The 25,189-nt window shown below is 37.7% G+C and overlaps 1 protein-coding gene across 32 annotated transcripts in view; it reads left to right on the forward strand.

Moving 5' to 3' along the window:
* Positions 1–330: 330 nt before the first annotated feature.
* Positions 331–25,189, forward strand: part of SORBS2 (sorbin and SH3 domain containing 2) — a 137,339-nt gene continuing 112,480 nt past the window's right edge. For 28 of the 32 annotated variants that reach the window (XM_072335955.1, XM_072335976.1, XM_072335954.1 and 25 more), the window contains exons 1-2: positions 331–506; positions 20,448–20,571. The gene's annotated coding sequence lies outside the window, so the exon portion shown is untranslated. The other 4 variants (XM_072335958.1, XM_072335960.1, XM_072335959.1 and 1 more) reach the window with 3 other exon arrangements.

Raw genomic sequence — 25,189 nt, forward strand, 5'->3', positions numbered from 1 at the left:
TTCTGAAATTTGCCTAATAAGCAGCAACCTTTAACACATGAAGACTAACGAAGTCAGGGTAACTCTGATTGCTTCTGTGGTAAATGAGTGGGGTTTCATCACCTTTGCGTTGCTGCGTAACGCTTCTTCCCCCTTACTAAATATTTACAGCAGACACTTCGCCCTGTCAAACGGCTCTCGTGCCCAAATTCAGCGGGCCCAGAGAGCACTGGCCGGCACGCGTTCACACAACGCAGCGGACACCGCACTGGCCCCGATCCCTCGCAGCCCCCTCACAGAGCGGGGCCGCGGCCGGGGGCGGGCCGGGCGGTGCGAGCTGGGCGGGCCGGCGGCGGGCTGTTGCCATGGCTCCCGCAAGCCGGGGCAGCCCCGCGGGCCGGCGGCGGCGGCGGTGTTGAAGGGACCAGCCATTTTGCTGGTGGAAAACAATGTGACATGGTGTGCCGGGCTCTGCCGTGCAATAAACACGCGTCTTCTCAGAGGACACAGAAGAAACTGGCGCGCGAGTGAGTAATGACAGCGGGTTAGCGCGTTGGAGCTGCCATTTTGACAAGCCGGTGACTGCTGCTGCCGCTGGCTGATCGGAGGCGGAATGCGGAGCGATAACGCCGCATATCTGCTGTCAGGCAGCCGAGCGGGTTTTTGTCTCGTAAAGGCGAGGCAGCCCTACGGCGTTATCTCGGTGCCCGCCGCGAGGGCCGAGCAGGGGCTGGCGGCCCCGCGGTTCGCAGCGGGCAGGTGCCGGTCCGGCCCCGCCCGGCCTTCCGACCCCGCGGGCTGCGCGCCGAGGGTGTGCCGCTGCGCTCCGCACAAAGGGAGGCTGCCGAGCATCCCGGCTCCGGGGAGAGGTACGGCTCTGCGGGGACTGGTTCTGCCCTGTGAAACTGCGTTCCGAGCAAAACCGCTCGCGGGAAATAAGCTTCGGCAGGTACCTTTGTGTTTAAGGGATGGTTTGATCAGGGACTTGTGTGGAGTGATGGCTGAGTGCGTTGGTCTGACTGCATCTTGTGTTGTGTTCTATGTAGCTGTCGAGTCAAAAGATTGCTTGTGATAGCAGACGTAATAATATGCTTGCGTTTCCTACAAAAAGGGGTTTTCGTTTTCCGTTGTGCTTTGTGTCAGGATAGCACGGGATATAATGCGTTATCAAACTTGCAAATGTATTTGAAAAGCCTCCAGTCATTCAATTATTTGTGACTGGGATTGATGCGTTGTGCTCAGCCTCAGTGTAACTAGCTTTAAATTGTCTGACTGCTGCTATGCAATATGTAGGTCATAATAAGGAGTAGCTTTTTCACCAGCCTTCCATGGTCTGCATGCCCCAGTGCTGTGGTTGATTGTTTTGTGGTACTGGCACTGGTAAGAGCAGCAGTGACACAGCCAGCTCACACCTCCCGTTCAGATATGGCACATACCGTGCTGCACAGAGCACAACACGCCCATTGTGTCCCTCCGCTCAGTGCTCGATACAAGGAAGGAAACCAGCACTCCACACGGAGCACGAGCACAATTAACAGCACAGGGCGGTTAAACTTTTATTGAACGATCCCAGCGGCAGGCTTTCTGCTTAACGAAAAATAAATAAAACCATGAATGCAAATGTAAGGCAGTAGTTGAAACACAGTAAGTCATCTGATTGAGGCTGTGTGTTCATACTGTAGGTTTTCAAGGCAAAATGAATTGCTCTGAATAGATATTAGTCACGACACGACTGTTTTAGAGAGGTCAATAAAACTACAGTCCCTCAATACATACTTCTATAATAAAAGTAACATTGAACTACCAGGTGTATTCCTACCAATATAATTCTTAATTACCTAATGCTGAAATGCATTTGACTAATCTGGCAACTGAATACTATGATTTGCTTTGCAACTAGAGGAAAGAAATGATTGGTATTAACTCTTAATTACGTGGTTTTCAGTTACACTGAGATGAACCATTTGTTTGGACAGTTGAGTGGGCATGAGATCAGGAATTTGAGGTCTGGGATCTCTATAGTTAAATTAGTAACCAGTGTTCTGTAATTAGGAGCCAAATTCCAATGTGTTATTTCTGTGTATGTGTGCTGTAAAGGTATTTGGACAAGCATGGTCAGCAACTATTTCCCAAATGAAACTTTGCATTTAGAAATAGCAGTTTATAAACAGATTGCAACCATGCATTTTCCCCGTTAGAAAAGCTCCATCTTCCTCAAATTGTTTCAGGATTTCACTAATAGGTGAATGCATACCACAGTTTCTTATGTGTGGAGGTCAAATAATAAATTGTTTAGAGATCCACTTTTTTCTGTGTTCTTTTAAGTGGAATGAATATTTACAGTGCAGTTCTACATGAATATTCATGATTGAGTCTTTAATTATGATCTAGCATTTCCTTTAAGGTGCTTGTAAATCTCTAACAAAGAGAGCCTCTTTTATTACAGTAAGAATTATTGACACAGTAGTATGCAAAAAGTCAAGGACCTTACAGCTCAAGCTGGATATATCCTATTGTGAAGAATTTATGGTGTAAGAAAGCATACGAGGACTAACTGTGTTAAATCAGTGTACAGCTAGTTAGGTGCTGGTAGATGCATCTTATTAGTCTCTTATTATTGAGAACAATATTCTGCATTCTTTCCATTCTGTTGTTCTTCCTTTGTCTTCTTTCTCATATCAGTTCCTGGCTTCCCTCTGTTGCCTTACTGTCTCTTTGGCAACATCTGATCCCCTCTGAGGTATTTGTAAATCAAATCGGTGACTGTCAGTAATGGCCATGGAGGTGCTGGAAAGGAATATGGCTAGGAGGAAGAATGTTAATGAGTCAGAGGGGAAAAAGCATTGTCTAAGTAAAGTGTGTGCCCAATATGGACTAACGGTATGTGATATAAGGAATTAAGAGGTAGAGTCCAGTCACAAATGTCGAAATCAAACAGGCAGTGAAGAGGAAGAATATTTTTCATCTCACAATCAGCTATATTTTTTAACAGAAGATTACTAAGAAGGTCTTGAGAATAATATGAGACAAGTTGGATATTTCAGCCAAGGAAATGTTGATGTTAAGTTTCAGTTCAAGTGTGAAAGTTTTTTTTTTTTGTTTTTTTTTTTAATTTTTTATTTAAGTAGAGCCATGATTTCAATCTGGGAAATGATTGTACTTGATTTGAAAGTCTGTAGGTTATGCAAAGTCAGACTGTTTTGGTCTGCAGTGAGGTAAATAACACCAGCTGTCATGCTTTAACATGAGTCACTTCAAACGTTTTTGAGAGAGATGACTCTTGAAGGTGACTCTGTGTCCATGTGTTGTGATCATAAACACATCACCAGCAAAGCAAAAGCAGGAAGATCAATGCTAAAACGTTGTATTACAGCAGCAGGTGCAAATAAGAATAAAAATGAAGAGGGGGACCAAAGAAGGCAAAATCAAGTGCTGTAACAGTTTGGTATGTTTGTTTAAAATCATTAGATTTGAACAAACACTGATAAGCATCGACCAACCATGTGGTCTGTGGAGCACAATAACCTTTTAAGAGTGTTAATGTGGGAACGTAATCTGCCGTCCATCTATGGGCTAGTCCCTGGAAGGCCATAGGCTTACATATATGACCAACATGAGTAACCGTACAGATGTCACATGCCTAGAAACCACTCTCAGATATCAAATTAGTGTGCACTGTATAAGGTTGCACTGTGGAACAGCTGAACGCTGCTTCTGTATTGGAAGGATCAGGTATTGTGTATGATACACCAACAATGAGGGTTCATCTGGAGCAGGTAAATTACATCACATGGAAAAAAGTTCTGCTCCAGTGAGTCTGTCTGTGTAACATGGACAGTTCTTGGATATTTGTAAATGTGAATTTTACAAATATATAGTTTGATGGTGTTGTACCACATGATACCGATCCTTTCCTATATCACCATTTCAATATTGTGTTGCTGTTACTCACTGACAGAATGTATTTTCTTCATATGCTGTTGGATGTAGTGCAGAGCATTCTGTTAGGGAAATGATTGTACCATAGATACTCAGACTTTGTTCATTTTTCTTCAAATAATGTGGCTTCTTCACGCAAGTATTTTACCAAAAGTGTAGTACCATACCAAAAAAAAAAAAAAGCCATGAGTTGTTGATATTTCTGTTATTGTGAATTACCTTAACTGTCTTGAGCCCAGCCTGAAAACAAAAAGCTGAAAAGACTCAAAGGCACTGATGTAATGGAAAACTTCATGGATGGGAAGGATTATGGTGTGATTGTGGACAGAAGTACATACTTCAGGGGTAGAATGTATCTCTGAGCTAAGGCATGCTGAATGACAGCATTTAGATCTACTCCTGCTTTCTTTTTTTTTACTCATTAAATGTATTTTTCTGTTCAAATCTATTGTTCCATAACGGCACATCTAATGCTGCTGTAAAGCAGGAAATTCCAAAGACTGAGTCTTTTCTCCTATTATTTCTAGCTTCTGTCCCTAAATAGACTTACTTTACATCCTTCTCTGCTGAACAATGATAGTGTTCTGATTCATCCATCCTTGAAAATCTCACCAGCTACCATTAAGGATTTGAAGAGGATAGATACAGTTCCGTGTTCTTAAGTAACCTGAATAACGTAATATGTTAACAGTTGGTGCTGAGGATCCCGGGTCTCAAAGGATAGTGGTGGAGGTCTGGGGGAAGAGAAGAAGATAGTAAAAAAAGCAATGCTTTTTCCTCCCAGTCCTTACTACAGTCAAGTTCTACAATAAGCTTTTCCTTGTACCTTTTCAACAGATAACTTGAATAATGTTGTAACATGGAAGAACAAAAGCTTTACTTATATGTAGTGTATTTGTCCTGCATTAAAAGTACAAGTATTGAAGTATGACTGAAATTTTTTGATATGTAAGTTTGGCCTCAGTTGCTGACTAGGCTAGATTTGCCCTCAAATAGTGAGTTTTACTACCACAGGACTCAGAAGGAAAGGGAAGGGTGCTTGAAGGAAACCCAAGGCAATCAATAACAGCACTTTTCATAGGTGACAAAGCAACATTTACCAGGCTTACAAGAGCGTTAAGAGGCACTGGTTGTATTTGTAACATCAAGACACAACTGTGTTTGTAACATCAACAATTCTGCTAATAGGAAATTGGTAGTTATGACTGAAGGTTAAAATAGCTGAAAGTGTCCATGCTTTTTTTTTCAGAGTTTAGAAACAACAACAGCAGAAAAACAAACAAACAAACAAAAACCAACAAACGGCAACACAGTTCCTTAATGATTCTTTTCTCCTTTAGTGTAGACAATAAGAGAGTTCCTGGTTCAACCGCAGTAATACTGAAAAGCAGTTTTAGTACTCCTAAGAGGCTTAGGTTACATGATATGAACCATTATGGGAAGGAGTGGGAACTACATCAAGAGCAAGATAGCCATAGCACGTCCTTTTTATTACCATCTGGTCTGAGCACTCTAGCCTGAACATGAAGTTTTGTCACCACAGATAGCACTGAATGTTAGGCTGAAGAAAGCCCCTCAGTGGGGAAACTGCAGATAGGCACAAATGTGTGAAGCCACAAAAAAACACACAATGCCAGCTTGGAAAAAAAGTGCAGATGTTACTCAAACATGTACATGGCGAAGAAGATACAACAGATTTTCCTTTGACAACATAGTACTAAATATTTATGCCTGATGTAAGACCATAAAGGATTAATAAGTTCCTAATGACAGAGGTCTCATGGATGTTCTTCATAAAATATGGTGACTCATCTTTAGATTTAGCTATAAGGAATACCAACAAAAGAACAGAAACAGAGATTTCTGAAATGTAAATTGTAGAAGAGAGATTAGCACTTCAGCTTACCATATACAAAAAAGTTAAGAATACAGGGAGGTAAGATTTATATTTTTACTCAAACTACTGAGATTAAGTACAAAATCAAGGAAGACTGCCACAAAATCCGTAAGAGAACAAATTTCATGCAGTTCATGCAAGTATCTAGACCATTTCTGGTCTCCTGATCAGAATAAAATATGAATACATGTAAAATTCTTAATGGCTGTTGGTAGGTGATTTCATAAACTCTTTTGACACTGTCTATAGCAGGGGTACCCAGTAGGACTGGCTTCCTAAGAGCCAGTATTTCAACAAAGTTTAGCTTTAGGAAAGGGAAAGAGGGAGCCTGTCCATGATTCAGGTCTCTCAAACAATTCTGATGTGTGAAAAAACAATGAACTCAAGATTACACACATTACTGCAGAGGTCTGTGTTTGTGAATATGAACAGTATTTTCACTACTACTACTACTAGAGGTGCCCACAGAAGGAATGTAGCAATCAACTTTAATATAACTAAGTGCAGGGTAGACATAATTAAACGGTATTTTTAAACACCGGTTTTGCTAATTGTATCTTGATATTAAAAAATGATACACAATAACTGTAAAATCATAATTACTTCCTTTTTTCTAAGCATATATCTAATCTGAAATGGAGATATTATTGGCACCAAATTTTGAAACAGGTGTGAAATGAGATTTGTAAAGTACTAAATGCTTGTTTCTGAGTGATTTTTATTTCATTTGAGAGCCTCATTTTCTCTATTATGCAGATAATGAGAACTTTTATAGTTAAACTGTGATAAATAAGGAGGACTAAATAATTGATGAGAGGTGATTATTAATTGGTGAGAATGCCAAAGAAATCATGTTATTGGAAGGCTGGTCAGTAAATCCTCAGTGCGGATTGCTTTGTGTTCTCTAGCAAACCAGATGAGTTGCTGGATCAGAAGTCCTCATCTTTGACTCAATATACTGTCTTTAAGCACTATGTAACTTTTGAATTTAAAAATAAAATAAAATAAATAAAGTTTTTTTTTTTTTTAAATAAATGTAGCTATGCAGGCAATCCTAAGCTAGAGAGACTCACCTAAATAAAGTATAGTTAGTGCTTCCTTTCGAACATGGTGCTCTCACTACTGATTTCTGTGCACTTTGTGTTTTACCCTTCTTCAAATCTTAAGCAGCTATTGTCTGTTTTATGTAACGCTGTATTTTCTTTCCTGTTAAAGATATAGTAAGGATTTTGGAGATAAGTAAACAGTAGCATCCCAAAGGGGTGCCAGTGAAAAATATTCAATACAAATCAATTAAGTCATATACTGATCCTGTAATTCACACTGCTCCTTCTAGCCAATTATGTATCTTGGACATTTTAATGAGCAGCTTCTGACAGAAGCTAGCATTTGCTAGCATTACATTTATTAAAATTTTCTTCTAATTAACTGGGAACTCTGAGCAGTGACACTCTCCTGGACAGTGCAATTACCATAAATTTGATTGTTTTTCTTCTGGGTAAATCTATAATTCTTAGGAATCCAAAAGAAATAATTTAATTGTGACCAAATGTGATCAGATGGGTTACTTTGAATAACCAAAACATAAAAGAGGTTGATCAAAGGAAGTGATTGTAAGAGAGGTAAGTGAGGTGTTGATAGGTTTGGCAGCAGAATGAAGACCAAACCAAAGACTTTGTTTTGACATACAAGTTTTAAATGTATTATATGTATAACTGTAAGTTTATACATTCACATACTTTCGACAGTGGCATTTGATTCACTGATTTATTGTCTTGGGTACAGGCCAGGTTTGTGGCACAGTTTATTATCAGAACTCTCACAAACTCCAGAAAAATTATTTTCAAGTCTATACCTACATACTATAGTAAAGCATTAGGGGGATGCCTTCCAGACCAGGGAAATGGTTTTCTTATAAGCAAATTAAAAATGTGGACTTAAGTCTATCTAGGTGTGAATTTGTTTACTTCCTATAGTATTTAGTGGTGTGATTATCTTAAATATATGCTGTTTAAAGTGTAGGTTAGTAATCATTTAGCTAAAACCTCAAGTGAAAGTAAACACATCAGTAGGACTAAGTAAAAGCTCTGAGCTGTACAACAGCAAATCTGTTACATTGTCTCTATATAGACATGTTCCACTTCAAATTCTGACATGCAATCACTGTACCAGAGGAGGAAGTGCAGATGAGTTATTTCCCAATGAATGGATAAAAAGAACATTGTTTCAGTTGTTATCTGACAGGAAACCACATCTTAGTAATTGTTTCTATCAATACTAGCTCATCACTATGTAAAGAAGGGTTTGGTGTTAAGTTCTCTTTGTAGTAGTTGCTTAACATACTAGATGGAACACACATGATTGCAATAGTAAACAGAAAAACAGATGTATTAACAAATGGTTCTGACCACTTAACTGTAATACCAGTTGTTTCCTGATTTCTTAGAGGAAGCTTAGCAGAGATGAAAAATTTAGAATGGATCTGAAGAACAAGTAAATTGTATCTTTATAGATAAACGTGAGAAGTATTCTTGTGTTAAAAGGATACTATCTGTTACAAATGAATGAACATATATGTGGGAAAATCTGTGCAGAAGTTGTACAAAGTTAAAATGAAAGCTTTGGGAGCTGCAGGAGGAGACAAAGAACTGAGAAAGCTCTAGAAAGGAAAGAGATGGAAGTAAAACTGCTGAGGTGGAAAGTCAAGGAGGCAGCTGTATGCCGGCTAATAGACAGTGTATGTCTACTGCTCAGTAGTAGACAAGTGCAATATCCTCAAAGCAAAAAGCCAGAGTAATCTCTTGGGGCACATTTTATGTTGGTCATAAAGCACTGTTACCGAAAACCAGGGGCCTGGATACTGTAGTTAAATTGTGTTATGACAGAAGCCTGAACAACAGCATTCCTGATAAGGGGTAAACAAAAACAACCATATTGTTCCTGAGATTGAAGGGAAGGAGGTGTGAGGCTAAATGACCTGGTTCCTTGCGTACTTAATGTTATTATTTGTATTCTAGTCAAATTTCTGACTTACACACAATATGCCAGCACATACCATGGATTTTTCTTGTATTTTAGTCTCTGTACATACACAAGTATTTTAATTATTTTGCAGAATTGAAAGCAAAATAATCCCCTTCTGCAGCTGAGTCCTTTGTGTTGCATTTAAACTTGGACACAAATAGTCAAGTCTTGGCTGCTCAGACTTTAGAACAAAGTATTAGATGTTCCAAATGGATACTTACTTTGAATATTGATATCAGAATGAGATTGTCACTGACTGTCTTCTACAGGCAATAGACTAATGTAATTATTATATGGATAGGGGTCAGGTAGCAGGTAATTTGGATGTGAGTGAAACACAACTTGAGGGATGATGCTGTGCTCAGTTTATCTGACCATTATAAAAATAAATTAAATGCTTTTCTAATATTTTCCTTGTGAGAAATTTGCTAATTGTCAGAGGAATCAAATAAGTTTAAACTGCATATCAGATGGCCCAGAGCAGAATGCAAAGCAATATAAGGAACTAAGCGTGTTCTGAATACTAAATTTGTATTAAAGTATACTTCTGCTGAGATGTTCAAATGTCCTTACTTGTGATGTTTTAGTGTGCAAAGCCAATTTAACATCATTATCTCTACATTCTCTTTTAAGAGGTATGACAAACATCTAGAAAAGCGTAACTATCTGATGTAAATTCAGTAGAGAAAACTTACCTTTCATCGTTTTGAATTTCTTCTCTGTGTGTAAGGTTTTCAAGCCATCTTAGAAAAAGAGGATAGCTGATGTCACTGACTTCATCCTTCAGTTTCAAGTGCAAACTTTTACAAACTTGTCTGATTATTTTCCAAGGATTAGAACTGGGAATTTGTTTTGACCAGGACCAAGCCAACAAAAAGTCAAAAGACTCTGATATAAAAACAAATCATGAGTTTTTATTATTAATAAGTGGATGACTTTAAAAAAACAGAGGATGTTAAAGTTGTCAGGAAGTAAACAGTTTCTAGGAAGGGAAATCCACATTTCCGTATGTTTTTTGTTCAAAGAGGAAATTACCTAATAAATGTACAACTTTGTGGAATAACTATGTTAGATTGTTAACTATTATTTCCAGTTCTCACATACCTTAAGATCTGCCTGAGTGAGATCAATACTTTCATTTCTGCTCTTCAGCTTTCTTCCTTGTAACTTCAATTGCCATGGGTTTAGGTTCATGATATGATACAGAAGTGCAAAGTAAGCATAATCATATAATTTTAACTGTCAATTTGTTACTGTTTGAGAGTGTTCTCAAGAGTTTTTCTCTGTTTTCCTTTTTGGTGCTGGTCTTTGTTCTGTCTGTTTGGATCTTGTAAGGTCTGGTTTTCATAGGGTGTGTGCATGGCTTCTCTTGAAAAGCATATGTAGCCCATGTACTTTGTTAGTACTGGCTACCAAAATCTGAGATAGCAAGAAAGTGTTACTTTAGATTTGTGTCTGTTCAGCAGCTACATCATTGAAGAATTTTTCTTCACAGGGAGAATACCCGTGGTGAAAAACATAGCTGCAGTTCTGAATTCTTTATTAATTACTAGCATTCATTACTGATCAGTAATGAAAGTGTGCTGAGGAAGGAAAATTAGGAAAATCCTTCCAAAAAATCATTTGCATATCATCCTCAAATACTCTCTGTCATTTCTGTAGTTGCCACTTAAACAAGGGTCTAGCTCTGTTAGCAAAAAATGAGTGGAGGCCTGCAGATAAGTCAGCATTGAGCAACTAGCACTGCAGCTGTAGTGTCTTGCATCACCTTATACACATCAAACATGAACTTGTGTTTGCCCAGCTAGGAGAATCATGGATATAGCTCAAACAAATGTTTCAAGTGAATAGTGTGTTCAACAATTAAAGGTACTATAGGGAACATAAATAGCAAATAAAAACTGTGAAAGTGCCCTCACTGTCATTTAATAGGAACTGAAGCAGTATGTGATAAATGACTGCATACTTAATGTGCTTCTGTTAACAAGAAGGCAAAACAAACAGAAGCTTAGCACTGATTTCCTGAGTCATCCTCCTGGTGGGCAAGGGCTAATTTGGTTGTAGAGTATCTACTGGGGATTGTTGGCATTTTGCTAGAACTTCAGCTTTGGAAGCTAAAGAACTTCCTAGAAGCAAAGTTTTCCTTTCACTCCAAGCTGCCAGTATGAGGAACTGCCACAACTCTAGGGAAATAATTATTTTCAAATGAAGACTTGAACAGGAATTGAACAATTTTCTGGGTAGAGACTTCCTGTTAATCATTATACATCATACAGAATAGGAGATTAATCAAGGCATTCAGCACCAAAAAGAAAAACAACACACCATTAAGAAGATTTCTGCTGTTATGTCATTCCTCTTCTCTAAGACATTTGCAAAACTCATCTCTCAAGAAAGTTACAAGTCTCTAATTATTTGGACCGTGTGGAAAGCATCAGTTTAAAAAATGTATTTGGGCTATCAATTTTTTTCAACCAAAAAAATTGGTTTAAAGTTCTCTAGGACATGAGATCATAGAATCATAGAGTCACAAGGTTGGAAAGGACCTATAAGATCATCTAGTGCAACTGTCCTCCCTTTACCATACCTACAGAAAACCCCTAAACCATATCTCCTAGCTCCCTATCCAGACACTTCTTGAACACTGCCAGTGATGGCAACTCCACCACCTCCCTGGGCAGCTATTCCAGTGCCTGACCACTCTCTGAGAAAAAAAGTTCCTTCGTATGTCCAGTCTAAAGCTCATCTAATACAACTTGTGGCCATGTCCTCTGGTCCTGTTTGTTGCCTGGGAGAAGAGGCCTACCCCCTCCTCATCACAACAATGAGATGGTGTTTGCTAGTACAATTCCAAGCCCTGTCCCTGTATGTAGTTAATAAAATGCTGTAGCCTTGGTCTTTCAAGACAGTATGAGCATGCAGCTGCGTAGTAATATCCAGCTCTACATGCCCTTTGATGATATTGGTGTAACCAATTCAGGTGTACTTACATGTTGAATGTTTACTTTTACCTTCTGATGTGTGGGTGGGAAGAAAAATATGAGGAAGCTATTGTCTGCATCTCTGTGGTACCAGTGATTTTGTATATGCTAAAGCCTATTCGTAGGGTTGTTTTTAATTTCGTAGTGACTTGAGGGCATGGTGTTGCTAGCTAAGATAAGCAGATCACTCCTAATTTACTAGAAGTTTAAGAGTGACATGTAGTTTGATTGTGATCAGAGATCAACAGAAAAACATATAAACACTTCAGTCTGACCACAAAACCAGCTTCATAGTCATGGGCTGGGGAGCCATGGCACCTTTCAAGAAAGCAAGGATTCAGCTGTACTCTTGAATAAGGTGATTTCTGATGATATAAGAGATTTTGAACTGAACCTCAGTCTGGCTCTATTTTCTTTAAGTCCTCTTTGTCATCTTGTATTGGTTAAACCTCTCTGATAGCTATGGTTACCCATAAAGCCCTCAAATTTGTTCTGAAGCCAGTAGACTATGAAATGTTAAGATGCTGGCACTGGGTAGATCTGGGCGTGCTTCTTTTTAATGAGCACATTTGGAATTTGAACTTGATTCTACTACATCACCTGAACAGCAGATCATTTCAGATGTATTTCAGCAGCATTTCAAGCTTAAATTACAGTAAAGGACACCATTTGGTGGAGTGTCTATAGAAGCTGAGGTATCTTTTTTGTTGGATGCCTTCTGAAACAGTTGAATTGTGTCTGTCAGGAATTATATGCATTCTGTTAATTTTGCTGTTGTGAAGCAGATGGACAAAATGACCTAAAGATCTCTCTTTAAGTCTTTCATGGCATACGGGATTATAGGAGCATTGACTCAAATTTTGTCTGCTGCTTTGGATACTGCCCAAAGTCAAAATGGTTTGTAACTTCTCACAAGCTGATATTGCCTGCTTTGTATAAGCCAGATCTGTTTTCACACTCTTTGTGAGCAGCCTGTCACTGCAAAAGTCACTTCAGAATCAATCTATAGAAACAGCTCAGACAAAAGCATAAGGGTATGTAGTCTGAGTAAAAAGCATGTGTCACAAGGTGAGTTCAAGTTTACATCAAGATCTGCCAGACTGTGGAACAGACTGAGGAAAAGCACACCACTAGAAACTGCAGTATTTGTCCTCTGGCCTTGATGCTCTCAGGCATGGCATATCTAGGCAGATCCCTGTTCAGCTGCTGGTGTGCACTGGAGCCTACCTCCCAGAAAAGTGTGGACAAGCCTGCCTGTGCTTGCTACCATTTCCCGTGGTCCATTCAGTAATGTTCCTGCTGAAGGAGGTCATGATATCAATGGTCTTTATAAAGAACCAGTATTGGGATAGATCTGTTTCAGCCCATTGTACTGGTGGGTGCAATAATTCTTCCATTGCTTTAATTGCTTGTAGTTCTTATTTGAGGTTTTGGTAACAACATTCCTGAAGTTCTTGGGAGCAGGAGATCACTTGATGAGCTCAGGCAATTTGGCAGCATCTTTTCTCAGCTTTAAACAACCTGAAAATAAGCAAAGGTAGACACAGGGTAGATCCAAGTGGCTTCAGTCTAAAGGTGGCATACACCTGGGCTTCTGGAATAACTGTTGGCTGTGCAGCCTTAGGGATCAGTAACTGTCACAGCTCTGCAAAAACTGAGCCGCACAGAGTTGGATCTGAAGCAATTGTATGTCAGTGAGCTTTGGCTGACTTCAGTCATTTTTATGATGTCAGTATGTTTAAATCAGAAGTAAGAAAACTAAATGTAAATGTTGGGTCTTGCTGAAAACCAGATATTGCTTTTGAACACAGACTCTTGAAAGTACCACATGAGTAAAATTATCAAGCTTCTGCCAGTATTAGTTTGTGTTCTAGAACACTGAAGTGTAATCTACCTGCAGCCGGAAGCCTTCAGAGCTTTTCACAAGTGCTTATGTCTTTAGGTCTTTGCACACATGCATTTGTGTTTGCAATTAAGTGGATTGTAGTAGCACAGTGGATAAACTGACTAATGGAACAGTTAAGGAAAGATGGCTCTCACCACTGCTTTTCAAAACTGCTTCATTGACTTCTAGTGTGAGGTTTTTTGTTTAACTATAATTCCCTTCCCCCTGGCATTCAGACCCTAAAAACTTTGATTGTACTAGGTCTGCTTTCCTCTACTTTCTATGCTGTGAGTAGCAGAAAATGTTAAAATTGCTTGCTTGGTAAAACTTGGACCACTTATAATGTAGTTCTCTTTTTTTCTTAACAAAATTGACAGCTTTGCAAGTTTTCTGAACACCATTGTGTTAATTATTGAGAAGCTTAAATTCCTGGATGAGTTTAGTCACAGTAATTGAAACAGAAACTTAATTCAGAATGTGGATGTGTAAAGCTGGCCTGGCTATTATCTGGCTGTTTAAGAAAGAACTAAATGTCATTAGGCCTCGTGATGTTCTGTATCATAAAGCTTTGTGAAAGAAAAGGAGGGCATTGGATCTTGCCTGTCTTTCATGAATTTCTTCTGATTTCTTAGACCAGCTAACTTAAGCCTGAGAGAGGCAGTCATGCACAGGAGCAGGCAGAACTTCATAGTGGTGGCATTGCTACATTGAGAGAGGGACATGTTCTTGTCTATGGGTGTTAATGTTTCAGCATAACTGGAGGAGAGACTGTTATTCAAACTTTGCTTTCTCCTAGACTATCTTTAGGCTAAATAGTCTGTTTCTTGCATTTGATATAGCTAAACTGGCTGTTGTTGTTTTGTAACATTGGATTTGGGCTCAAAAAATTAATGTGAGTATTTGGTAAAACAAACCCAGTCATTTGAGTGTATAAGTTGTAATGAGCTTTTCAGGTGTAAACTCCTTGCTCATATATATATATATATATATATATACCTGAGTTCTTGGCTTTATAGATAAACTACCAGCTTCCTCTAAAAAAGACTCCACAAATTTATACAGTAGCTGAACATGTTTCAGTGGAAAATGATTTTGAAAGACAAATGACCTTGTATAAGGTTCTTGAAACAATGTATTAGCAGCATATGCTGAGAGCAAGATAAACAATAGGCTTCTGTTCTCTATTTCCCGAAAAAGGCCTTCTCATATTGATTTCCCCATGTGTTTTTAGCTGTTTACTCATGGAACAGGGGAAGTTAGTTTTACTAATGAAATAATGCTCTTAGCAGGCATGTTGTTCCTTACATCTAATTTAACAGCAGTAGCTGCAGTCAAAGTAGTACTTGTTACCTCATTAGGAAAGCAGTAATATGGTATGAAACTGACACAAGAATTACAACATATGACCAAGAAGAGGCTCTATGTCTTTGGATAATGTGCTTTTAATCATTTATTTGAAATGAGTATGATTTCATTTTGCTTGAGTCTCCTTATATTATACTATATTGGTTTGCAGTTAAAGGTATTTTAATTTTTAAAGAATTCAGTATTCTATTGTTCAATATTAAACATTGAAAAACTGCAAACATTTCAAACACAAAGTTTTTTAGGGTTCTTGGATATAAAAAACTAAATGTGGGGTGTGTAGTAAACTCAGCTTACTATAATAGCGAAATTCCTTACTTACAAAACACCTTCCACAGAAATGTAGGTAGGGACTATGGTCTTATATCATCTTTTCAATCGTCAGTCAGTATTTTATTAAAATCATGAGTGCAAGGGAGGACAGTGGGCTTAAATTGCAAATATAAAAATGAGAACTGAATATCACTGAAGACATAAGGTATCTTTCTAGAGAGATTGTAGATCTATTCTGGAGAAAACAGCTGAGACAACTCTTCATGAAACATCTGCCATTTTGCACAAACTTCAGATAGTATTAATCAAGAGTGAGAGCATGATTTTTCATGCTTGATTTCTTGATGCACGTCTCTCAAATGTATGAGTTATCATTAAAACACTTCCGTTAAATAAATAATGAATCTGGGAAATGCTAATTTCAGAGATGAAAGTCATCTCTAGACCACTGAATATACCCTCTAAAAAGTGATACACAATTCATGTGTGTTTTCCTGCATTCTCTAGTGTTAAATTCAAATTCAAGAAACATGGCTGTTTGTCTTTCTACCTGGGGCAGTTAATGTGAAATTCACTCCTGTACATTATCTCAGTACTAGAATATATTCCATAACTATTACAAGATCAGAATAAGAACATGTATAAAGTAATATAAAGAATGAAGAAATTACGTGTGGTTGTATACAGTATAAATTCACCTGCATAGTTAGTATGTACAACCATGTGTTGTGTTGAAGGTAGATCTAGGAACCCAGTGAAAATCAAGATTTCTTATATATGAATCTATGAAGTAGAGAATCACAGAATTGTAGGGGCTGGAAGGGACCTCTAGAGAGCATCTAGTCTGCTCTGTCCATGAGCACGTTGAACAATTTTTCATCTCTCATCTTTCAGTTTAACAGAACTCTGACCAGTGAAGCCTAGTTGTGGAGTTTGTAGGGACCTGAACAAAGTGCCTACAGTAGCAGTGTGTGCTAAACACTTCTTGCTCATATTTGATTGTTTAATGCCAAGCATCAATTAAATTGTGGCAGTGTGACACTAAAGAAATGTTGTTAAATGTTAAATTTGGTATTTCTGATGGCTATAAAATGGGAAATATGATTGTTGTTATCCTTTAAAAAGTTTAAGGTGATAATCTTGGTAATGGTGACGAGCTTGTTTTAGTAATAAACTTGTAGATAATTAGATTTACTTGAGAACTAGACGGTATTATTTTGCCATGTTTATTAGGTGCTATAAATAATAATAACAAATCATTTAAGCAAAACAAGTTGCAGAGAGTGTATGAGTAAACGAGGTACTAAAATGAGTTAAGTACTAGTGGTAAATCACTATCCGGAGAAGATGCTTCAGAAAAGAAGTACTGCACTGTAAGGCATCATGTATTGCATTTATTTGGTACTGAATTGATATTTCTGATAATGATTTGAACACATTCTTCTATTTTCACATTTGCATAGTAATAGAATTCACCATACAAGTATTTGTTGGCTTTGCTTGTAACTACCATATTAAAGCAACAAGGACAGTAAGGCTAAGTAGTTTCTGGCTCTACACACATACATACATACATAACTGTTTTGTTATGTATAAATCATGTAGTTAACTTAAACTGTACTGTATTTTCTACCTGATCATTACAACTCTCAAGCTGGCTGTAGCTCATGCAATCATACGTTGTCTAAAACTTAAGCTGCTGGAGCCCTTAAGTCTTTATTCATCAATCTCAAGTTAAATATAAACTGAGCTTTTTAACTTCTGTGAATTAGATTTGTGGTAAAATAACAGTCCTAAACTAGCCATGTGGAATAAAATAACAATAATGATTAATATGTCAGGCTGGTATTTAGTATTAGGTGGGTGCATTTTTTCTGTTGTTGTAGTGGCTCTTAACTACAACAATACTATACAAAATGGTTGGGATCAAATGGTTGGGATTTTCCTGAGCTAATAAAAAAGATAATTTATGCTTTTTTTTTTTTTTTTTTTTCACACTTGACTGCTTATTTCACTGTTATCTTTTTTACAAGTCTTCAGGAACAAATATGCTTATTTCTGCTTCTTTTTAGCAATAAGCATTGCTTTATTGCTTAAGTAGTTTGAATAGCCTGTGTCTGGCATCCTACTTAAGGCATCTGTTTAACTTTCAAATAGTTACTCTTCAGAAATAAATTAAGCATTAAGGTGACTTCTAAAATGTTTTCTAATGAATCTACTTGGCTAAGTAGAATACGATTGGAAGATCAGTATTTAATGAAATCTTTAAAATTTCTGCCACACCAGACTGTTTTAGGTTTTGAGTAGAGAGTAACTTCAAATTTTGTTCGTTTTGTTCAAAGAAAAGTTACAAACTTTTTGGTGACAGTACTTAAAAGTGTGGACATATATGAAGAGTTGTTCTGATGAAGCAGTGTCAGTTTTGTCTGTCACAATTGCTGATAAAGATAGAGGGCATTCTTTCTGTAACAAAAAGTTCCCAACAGTTAAATGGTAGTTTTTCACTGACTTACTTATGTTGTCTGAAACTTCAAAGTAATCAGCAGGTGAAACAGAAATGTTTGATTCTTTCTTAGTCTCTGTCTTTGACACTGATTATAGGCTCTGGAGTTGGAGGACTATGACTGTGGTAATGATAAACTACCAACCAACACCAAACTTGTGTGGGATTTGCTGGTCCAACTAAATGCATAAGTCCATGCAGCCCAACGGAATTCATCCTAGGGTACTTGAAGAACTGGCTGATATAATTGTGAAGCTTCTCTCAGTTATTTTTCAGCAGTCTTGGGAGTCAGGAGAGGTCCCAGTTGACTGGAAGCTAGTAAATGTTGCCCCAGATTTAATGAAGGGCAAGAAGGAAGATGCTGGTAATTGCAGGCCTTTCAGACTTGCTTCAGTGCCTGGTGAAATTATGGAGATTATTCTGGGAGTTACTGAAACACCTAAAGGTCAATGCAGTCATTGGTTGCAGCAAGTATAGGTGTGGTGGGATAGTCCTCTTTAAATCTAATTTAATCTAATTTCCTTTTAGTACAGGGTCACTCACCTAGTTGACAAAGGAAAACCAGTTGATGTATTTGGGGATTTTGGTAAGGCTTTCGATACTGTTTCTCACTTTATCCTTCTGGGCAAAATGTCCAGCATGCAGCTAGACAAATATGGAATGCAGTAGGTGAACAGCTGGCTGATGCATGGGGCTGAAATGATTAGGGTAAATGGGGTTACATCACTTGTGACTGGAGGTCAGTCACAAGTGGAGTTCTGCAGGTCTCTATTTTGGGAACAGTTCTCTTCAGAGTTTTCATCAATAACTTGGAAGCAGAAGTTAAAAGTATAGTAAGTTAGTCTGTGGGCAACATGAAACTGGGAGGACCTGTTGTCTCCCTTGAGGATAGAAAGGGTCTGCAGAGAGATATTGACATCTTATGGGGCTGAGCAGATACCAGCTGCAAAAAAAAATTCACAAGAGCAAGTGCTGGATTCTGCGCTTGTGATGAGGCAACCGTGGATATATATGTACAGACTGGGGGATGACAGGCTGGAGAGTAACATCCAAAGGAAGGGTTCTGGTGGTTCTGAATGACAAGTTGAATCTGAGTCAGCAGTCAAAAGGACCAACTGTATCCTGGGGTTCATCACACCTAGCCTTGCTAGAACAAGGGAAGGGACTGTTCCACTCTGCTCTGCACTACTCAGGCTTGCTTTGAACATTATCTGTGGTTTGGGGCACCACAGTGTATGAAGGACATAACTCTGTTAGAGTCTCCAAAGGAGGGCTGCAAAAATTGTGAAGGGAGAGAGAAAAATATGTTTGTATGATGAGCTGCAACTGAGGTCCCTTGACGTTTTTAGCCCAGAGAAAAGGAGACTGAGGGGAGGGTCAGTTTGGGTGTCAGGAAAAGATTCTTCACCAGAGTGTGGTCAGGCAGAAGAACAGGCTCCCTAGGACAGTGTTCACAGCCCCAAGCTGCTGGAGTTCAGGAAGCATTTGGATGTAGTGTTTGAATTTTATGTGGTGCTTTGTGAAGCCAGGAGTTGGACTCGGTGATCCTCTTCCCTGCTTAATCCAGGTTTATAAATATCTGAGGTGTGGGGGCCAAAGCTGAGGGGGGCAGTCTCTTTTCAGTGGTATTTGGAGACAGGACAAGGGGAAATCGACATAAGCTGGAACATTGGAAGTTCCACACGAATGTGAGCAAGAACTTTTTTACAGTCAGGATGACAGTGCACTGGAGCAGGCTGCCCAGGGGGATTGTGGAGTCTTCTTCTCTGGAGATATTCAAGTCCTGCTTGGACGCCTACCTGTGCGACCTGGTGCAGGGAACCTGCTTTGGCAGAGGGTTGGACTCGATGATCTCTAGAGGTCCCTTCCAACCCCTACAATTCTGTGATTCTGTATATACTCTGACTTTTAATCTCTTTGTGGTCTTTCATATTAATTTCCAGTATTTTTGCACAATGGGAATTTCAGATGGTTGTTTGGGGGTGTGGTAGAAGGAAGAAGGGAGATCTTTGTTATGTCACCGAATGTCCCAAGGAGTGCCAGCAGCTTCAGGTCACTAAGCTTTCAGAATAGCACTAGTGCTGATACTGGAAATTTAAGCTGAAAACCAGAAACAAACTTCTGGCTTCAATCTTAGTAAACTCTTCTCCTCAGATGTTTATGCTAGCCAGATATAATGCACTTAAAGGAAAATAGAAGTACATTCTTCTCAGATGAACCTCTGTATAAAGAAGGCAAAGCAACTTTAGAGCTAACTAAACTCAAGATATACATTTTAAAATTAAAAAAAAAGGCACAGTTATTTATTTCCTGAGGTAATAGTCTTCAAGGCTCCAACTCTTGTTTTTAACAGTATTTTTCTTAATTATCCGCAGTGCTTCTTCCCTACCCCTTCTGTTTCTTTAAATAAAATTTGGACAACGAACAAAGGTTTTTGCCATGAATTTCTTAATTTTTTTAGCTTGGGTTGGTAGTCTGGTTCTTCTGTACTGCATTTTCATTTTGATTGTAGGCAAGCCCAATGCTGCTGAAAATAGCTCAAATGTGCTTTGAAGAGAAACAGCCAGCAGTTCAGCTTCTTTCTTTCTCTTTTCCTTGCAGACTCTTGCATATGAGTTTAATTTCTTGAGAGAAACCTTCATAAAGGGCTAAATAAACAAGATCTACATATACAGAAAGTCCTTACTTCCTCTGCACTTGAGACGCAACTAAACTTGTCTGTCTGGTAAGTCATATTTTTCTTAAGGATTTGTCCTTCCTCCTGTTCTTATGACTTGCATTCTTGAGTTTCTGATTAGTGTTCAGAGAAAATCAGCTTCTGTTTGTTAATAGTTATACATTCAGTATGTACAGAAGTGTGAAGACCTCTATGAAGGCATTACTGTGCTGCTTTTGCAGACTTGAAAATACTACCTTATGAGTCCATAGGATGCTTTGGAATAACTGAATTTGTAATTTTTGTTGATCTGGTAGTTCGTTCTCAATTTCTTATTTTATGATAGTTTAGTATTTTAAAGCAGAATTAGTTATTTTTCTTTCTTGAAATTCTTTACCTGTTCGGATGTTTGGATACTTAGAGAATGAACTTGAGAATTTTTTATTACAAAGTGTATTGCTTTGTTTTAAGTCAGATTTCAGAAATAACTTTGCCAGCAATTCATTCATGACTCATTGCTTGCAGGTTAAATTTCATGTAAATAGATGAAATAGGTTCATGTTATTGATGGAATAATGTATTTTTCTTGGTAGCATGCACCTATGTCATAGGTTAGCAAACATACTTGTCAGTTATTAATTGGTTAATATAGTTCTGTAACTGTTCCATTCTGTGTTGTGGTGTTATTTTTTTTTGGGGGGGGGGGGAGGGGCGGGGGGGGGGGGGGTGGTTTACATGGTTTCTTCACTTTTTAACTCTACTGCTTGAAATCTTTTTCTCTTGGATTGTGGAGTGTTAATAGAGCACAATCTAAACAAAACAAAGTTGGTTTTGTCATTTATCTTCTATTTTCACTGTACTTAGTGATTCAAACAAAGAAAATTTCTGAAGAGCAAAAGTGGTTTGTTTGTTGTTTTTTTTTCTCAATGCTATGGCTTTAAGAAGTTGCCTAGCATAAATGACAGCCTGTGCAATCTGATCAGTCATATTGTCCAGAAATACCCAGTCCATCTGATCACAAATACTGGCCCTTTGGTTTACCACAATTACTATGTTCTTGCATACTGCATGTTCTAGTTCTCCATAGTTCATTTTTCAGGCTTTGCTGTTGATCTGAAGTTAATTTCAAAAACATCCTAAAAGCCAAGTCATATTTAAAAGTAGTTCTACATTTAATGCAAACCACCAATTCTGCATTTTATTTTAATAGGAAAAGAAAAAAACAGATCAGAGTTCTTACATAAAATTTCTTTGAAGATTTTCTACTTTATTTATATTTTAATAGAATACATGATCCTGGACAAAAAGAGAAATTATGAAGTTTACATATACATTTCATGTGACATACATACATATACATATGTATATATATTTAGAAATACAGAAATTTGTGTGAAGTAGGAATTTTCTTTGACAGCTCTTCAAAAATAGTAAAAACAAATTTGGTTGAGTTCATTGCAGGAAAGTTTTATTCTCATATGAGAATCCTGGATTACATTCTGCTTTGTCTTCCTTAGAGTAGCAGATGTTGAAGTCAAAGCCAGTACTTGAATGGTGTAAAGTAAGGGTGCAGGATGTGTTATGAAAAGTCACTTTTGACTTCGCATTACCTTAAAGTCGCAATACAAGACCTTGCTTTTGTTTGGTATTTAATTTTTGACTGAGTAACTGAACTGACATACAGAAACTTTTATTTGGCATATTGACATAACCCAAATTTTAGATGAGTGAACTTGGCACTAAATTCAACTAAGGGGAGAGTAAATCTCAAGAGAGCAATGGAATTTCTTTCTTTGCTTAAGTGTACCTCTGCATTCATGGGAAACAAACAGTAACATTTTGTGCAGGTTTCTGCTTTTGACAGTATGTCTTTGTTCACTTCCCAAAGGTGGTGTCAAATACATTGGGAAAAAAAAAATAAAATGAAAAATGCAAATACAAGAATTTATTTAATTATATGGTCCAAATGAACACTTTAGGTCTGGAACTGCCTAGCACTGGTAGTTCTTTGTGTATGAAGAATAAAGGTTGACTTTCAATAATTTAGATTACATAAATAAATATGCTCTGTCCTTACTGTTTTTGTAATTTTAAATAGAGGGGTGGGAAGCAAGTGTGTTTATAAGCTTTATATGATAGACCTATTTGATCAAAGAGAATCTCAGAAAGTGTTTCCTTCTTGTCAGTGAAAAAGTTTCCCAACCTAAATTATGCAGTTTTACTTGAGCTGTTATTTCAAGAAATGGTGCTGATAAAGATCTTAGATTAATATACTGCTTATTCACAAAGTGTCAGTGTTGCTTTCATGGAGTGGTCTAAGTTCAATTCTTTTATTAGTGGCAACTGGATTTTATGGTATCCAATCTACCTAGTTTCTGATCTGAGAGCAGAATTTCGAAGGGGTGCAAGTTCAAATTGCATGGATTTCATATGTGACTATACCAGAGAAGATTAAAAGTGTTTTTGAAAACTGGAGAGCAAAATCTGATGATAAGGAAAATTAATCTGAATGATAGGCCACCTTGCAAATGCCACTTCCTTATATTTGTCTTGGCTTGGGGATATATACATTTGGAAACACCTGAGAGAGTATATGTGCTTATGTGAGACCCAGCACTTGTTTCTGCACTGGACTTATGTGTCATTCTGTACCTTGCTAGCTTCTATAGAGGAGTGTGATTTCAATGGCTTCCTGGCACATTGGTTGTCTCCTGTCTGCAGGGAGAAAACAAACAAACAAACAAAAAAAAAAAAACAACAAACAGCAATTCTTCTGATCTTTTGATAGATCTATGTGAGCTAGGATCCAGCAGGATTCCCAGTTTCTTACAATAGCCTGTGCTTATCATCACTAATCTGTGGTTTAAGGAAGAGGATAAAATTAATCACTAATAATTAAGTATAACAGTAAGCATCTTGTGTCAGGGTTACTAATTTTTAACCACGATATTGAAGCACTTTGTTACTTAACCTCCCTAAAAAAAGTTCTCTTTTGAGACGAGCATTTTTCCAGTTTAACCTCAATACTATTCATTTTTTATCATTAAAAAAAAAGAAAGAAAAGAACTAAAAGTTGCCAATGAGAAGCAGATTCTTTCTTTGCGTTTAACCCAAACAGAAGTGATTTAATTTTCAGTTCTGCCTTGAGCTTTCAATTTTATTTGACTTTGTATTTGAACAGTATTGATTGGTAATAATGAAGTAGTATGGTACATAGTAGGGAACAGCATTGTTTAGCTACCTGTGTGCTTGCACTACAAAGATAAATGTGCTTATACTCTCTCTCTTTCTAAGTAGGCACTTAACCATACATCTAATAAGTATGCTTTAATCTCACATAAGACATTGCCTGCTTATGTTTGTGTGTAGGACTTCATTTGTCTCTGTATATTAGTGGCTTAAGAATTAGTATGTTTCATTAGTGGCTTACATTCCTAAATGTTTAATGCTGTTTAGAAGGCTATGTCTTCTTTATTACAGGAGGCAACTTGAGAACTTAGGCTTCCTTGAGTCTTGCGACTGCTAATCACTTGTTCCACAGAAAGGCTTTTTTCCTCCCCTATTGAAATAATTCAGAATTGTTTATTTAAAAGCACAACTAGATAGGCTGTTTTTGTTTTAAAGAAAACTCTTATATACTTATATATGTCTTCCCTAATCTGTGCCCAAAAATCACAAAAAACAACAACAAAAAAAAACTAACCTAGATAGGTGACAAATGTGTTAGTGGCTCTATCCTTGTTCAGCTGGATTCACTGCATGTGACCCAAAATCTCTGTCAGTTCTTGGATCTTGTGGAAAGCAGCAGATCTTTCCTCTGCAGGCTGGAGAGTTAAAAAATTGAAGAGAGGACAGCAGAGATAGTAGGGTTCCTAGCTTATTTACCTCCCTGGTAAGAAAGGAAGCAGAGGAAACAAGAAAAGGAAGATAAGCTCTGTTGCCCACATGGAAGAACTTATCTGAAAAGCAGTAAACATAGAGGCCCAGTTTTTCTGTGTTCATAACTCCAAGACTTTCAGTGCTGTTGAGTTCCTATCAGTAGACTTATTTCTTTCTGTGGTTTTTGTTGCCTTCAAGGAACAGTGTTCAATATGTAGAAACTTTCTTCAAGGTTTGTTAACCAAATAAAGGCAGTAGGAACTTGCTGTCACAGTCCAATGAACCTCCAAATGGTGTAAAGTTGCCTTTTGGTTTCTACATCTCATTTGGGCTCTGCACTGAACAAAGATTTTAAGTGTTGAAGAGGAAGGCTGATGGTTGATTTCTGAAAAATTACAGCTCTAATCCAAAGTAATAATTTAAAACAGAGAACGAAACTTTAAACTTTGTTGAAAATGAGGAGATGTAGTGAGTATTTTAAGCTTATTAATATGGTTTAGAGTTTGGGAACATTCAAGCATATTCAGAGACTGCTTCTGACTTTGTGAAAAGCAATGGATAAAACTGGCCTTAGCATTCTGGAAGCAGAATTAATCAAATACTGAATGTATTTGTAAAACCTTTCTTAAAATATTAAAAATAAAAATAACCATAGTCTAGAAACCTACTTCCAGTGTAGGAATTAAATGTTTAAAGCTAGATTGTCACTTCATATTGGTATCTCCTGGAGTAACTAACAGTGATACATTCACGCAGAATATTGTACTGTAATGGCTTCGCATGAAATGAATATATTATTAAAATTGAA

This window comes from Excalfactoria chinensis, chromosome 4 (genome assembly GCF_039878825.1).
Source record: "Excalfactoria chinensis isolate bCotChi1 chromosome 4, bCotChi1.hap2, whole genome shotgun sequence".
Classification (NCBI taxonomy): domain Eukaryota; kingdom Metazoa; phylum Chordata; class Aves; order Galliformes; family Phasianidae; genus Excalfactoria; species Excalfactoria chinensis.